The 3,384-nt window shown below is 44.5% G+C and overlaps 1 long non-coding RNA gene across 3 annotated transcripts in view; it reads right to left on the bottom strand.

The window, feature by feature from the left end:
• The window catches only part of LOC118478953, a 26,134-nt gene extending 22,804 nt beyond the window's left edge, over positions 1–3,330 (bottom strand). Inside the window, exon 1 of one of the 3 annotated variants that reach the window (XR_004859384.1) lies at positions 3,174–3,330. This is a non-coding gene — a long non-coding RNA (uncharacterized LOC118478953). Of the gene's footprint in view, positions 1–971; positions 1,093–3,168 lie in introns of those variants that run through there. The other 2 variants (XR_004859383.1, XR_004859385.1) reach the window with 2 other exon arrangements.
• Positions 3,331–3,384: the final 54 nt, after the last annotated feature.

A 3,384-nucleotide genomic window follows, 5' to 3' on the forward strand; every position in this document is an offset into this window, starting at 1 on the left:
CCCCCCCCCCCCCAATCAAAGATCAACTTTGCGTTTATAGCAAAGGTTATTAACCTTGTTGGAGGTGCTGGACTCTGCAAGTTTCAGACGTAACATTCAATGATCACTTGGAGTGGGGTGAACGGATCAGGGACACATAAACACACAAACAAGCACAGACAACGCCCGCGCTCGGTGTGTGTGTGTGTGTGTGTGTGTGTGTGTGTGTGTGTGTGTGTGTGTGTGTATGTATGTATGTGTGTGTGTGTGTGTGTGTGTGTGTGTGTTTGTGTGTGTGTATGCATGTATGTGTGCGTGTGTGTCTGTTTGTGTGTGTGTATGTGTGTGTGTCTGTGCGCGTGTGTGCGTGTGTGTGTGTGTGTGCACGTGTGTGCGTGTGTGTGTGCGTTGATTTTCGCCTTAACTGAACCCCTGGGGTTCGATCATACCCAGTTAAAAACCACCGGTCTATGGCGAAATTATTGTGAAATTCTTCACCTTGCGCACAAGAACATAAGTTGTGCGTCCAATTCTCAGAGTCAAAGGGGGAATTCTTTTTCATCGCGTAGATATATCTATTTCCATCTCGCTACTTTAGAATTACAAAGTTTTATCTGATAATTTTGGCCATTTTGAGTTATGAAGACCACGGGATCATAAACCAAATGTTCTATCTGCTCTATCAAAATCTTGCGATTATTCGGAGTCATTATCAAGATATTCAAAGATTTGCATTGAAAATAGCTTGACATGTTGTGGAACTCCAATTTTTTTAACGTCAAATTTTTCAAAACTAAGGTACTGAGTAGAGAGAACTTTGTAATTTTTGTGTAGCGATCTGTCTTTCTGCTAGTGCTGGTAGAATGCTGTACGTCACTCAGTCAACCCGGACTCACCCTGACATGCAGGGTCAAAACAGCCCGCTCCTGAAATAAGGCGATAGTGTCTATAGGGGTGTAAAACATTCATGAAAAAACAGAGATCAAGCTCACCTGACATTTTCATTGTTTTCCAATTGACTGTGGAGACACGGAGCAGGTGCGATGAGAGCTTTTAGCACGTTCTCTTCCTTATCAGTACCTGGATATTATGACGTGTGGGGGAATAGAGACTGCTCCACCCGGCCTGGTATGTTGAAATCGTTATCTCCGTATTTATACCGGCAAGCAATCAGCCATATGGCAAGCGCAATCACATACAAAGGCGGAGGGGGTTTATGCTGTAAAACTAGCAAAACATGCTCTGAAAGACGTATGAAAATACTCCCCGCCCCCGCTCCCTCTGAAAAAGGAACAAAACAAAACAATATATCCCCCCCCCCCATCCCCCTCCAAACATCCTCCCGTTCCGAAATAGACCCCCCCTTCCCCCCCCCTTACTCTCCTCCCCATTCCCCGGCCACCGAAAACGACAATACCCCTCCCCCCATTGGAAAAAGAATAAAAACCACACAACCCCCCCCCCCCCCCCCCCAAAAAAAAACCCTAACGAAAAAACAAAAACCAAACAAAAAAACAGCAGTGCTTTCTGACACAAAATCCAATAGCAGTTACGCTGTGTGTCTTGCGGATTTAAGGGGAAATAATTCATCGATGGGTGCGTTCCCATGACAGTTTACGTCAGTTGCGTCAAGGGTGTTCATTGCTCACTCGAAAATGTTTCGCGGGTTCTGAGGCTTCAGCCAGGAAGTGCCTGGGTCTGCTGCCAAACTCAACTGACGAATGATTTGACACCCTTCAGATTGCGCCAAAGGGTGGTGTATAAGGTGCATACAAAGACTAACGCTACAGTATCCTCGCACTAAAAAACACTAACCAAACTTAGAGGGAGTAACAGATAAGAAGGGTTAAAGAAACAACACTGGAAGTAAGTGCATAGTTAATTATATTTGTTATGTTAGACTGAGTGCTCGAAGAGCACAGGTAGCTCACCCCCCCCCCCGAAAAAAAAGAGAAAAGATGAATATTTACAAAAAACAACAACAACTGGGGAAATAACCAGCCTGACGTCAGGCTGCTACGGAAATGGCACTTAGGCCAAAAAGAAACAGACAGACTTAATCTGTCTGTCTGTCTGTCTGTTTATCTGTCAATCCGCCCGTACGTCCGTCCGCCAGTCTGTCTATTTGTCTCTCTCTCTCTCTCTCTCTCTCTCTCTCTCTCTCTCTCTCTCTCCCTCTCTCTTTCTCTCTCTCTCTCTCTCTCTCTCTCTCTCTCAAACAAATCCGTTCTCTCTCCGTCCCCCCCCCTCTTCCTGTGTTATTTTGCAAGCTTCTTTGTAAAAAAAACCAACAATCGTGAATAATCGTAAGTGCATTATACTCCCATTGACACGGCATTGATTATCTAGGTGCGGGTTGCTCTAACCTTGCCCGTCAGCACCAGCCCGGGCTGAGAAGGATACAGAATCCATATAATTGTAGAAAGACGGAGATACATCTCGTGGTCAAGCTGTTAAAATGTACTAAGCCCAGGAAACAAAACGAGAGAGAGAGAGAGAGAGAGAGAGAGAGAGAGAGAGAGAGAGAGAGAGAGAGAGAGGGAGAGAGAGGGAGAGAGAGGGAGAGATGGAGAGAGGGAGGGGAGGGAGAGAGGGAAGGGGAGGAGAGAGAGAGAGAGAGAGAGAGAGAGAGAGAGAGAGAGAGAGAGAGAAAGAGAGAGAGAGGGAGAGAGAGAAACAACAAAAAGAAATATATCTACACTTGCGTACCTTTTCTTGCTTTTTTCAACATTTAGAATTCAAATTTTGACAAAATATTACTTGAGCACGTGCTACCGATACCATCGCTTGAGAAACTGCAATTGGTTTTAAAAAATCACTTTAGTCGGTGGCGTAGTGGTTAGGCTACCGGCCTCGTAATAGCGAGATTACGGATTCGGGGGTTCGAGCCTCAGCTTGGGAAAAGGACTGTACACGAATTTCCCGCTTGGTTTTGTCTTTTTGGAGATGGACATTAAACTCGGAGGTACCGTCTCTTAAATAATCTGTGTTGATAGGAGCGTTAAACCTATACCATTTCATTTCATTTAGTATATTTTAATAACTGGTCGAACACGCACACTTGGTAAAATGAACTTCCACTCTGGGGAATCGAACTCACATATTTCACGTGCAACATAAGGAGCCTAATTATACTTACTATAACCTCATCGATATCAGCATTTATGAAAACTCCAAGCTTACTATTACTTCACCGATATCAGCATTTATGAAAACTCCAAGATATGAAGGACTGGGATGCTTGATATTTTACCAAATTATATGGTCTTCTTGCAAATACTTTGGGCTGAGCAGCACAGAGGGTAGTGCCATTACCGTGTGTACGTTTATTTTGTTTCCTGGTCGTGCGTTAGCGATGAGAATAAACAATCCAGCGATCGTAGAAGTGTATGCGTGGGAGGGAGG

The sequence above is a fragment of the Aplysia californica genome, unplaced genomic scaffold, assembly GCF_000002075.1.
Source record: "Aplysia californica isolate F4 #8 unplaced genomic scaffold, AplCal3.0 scaffold01301, whole genome shotgun sequence".
NCBI lineage: Eukaryota > Metazoa > Mollusca > Gastropoda > Aplysiida > Aplysiidae > Aplysia > Aplysia californica.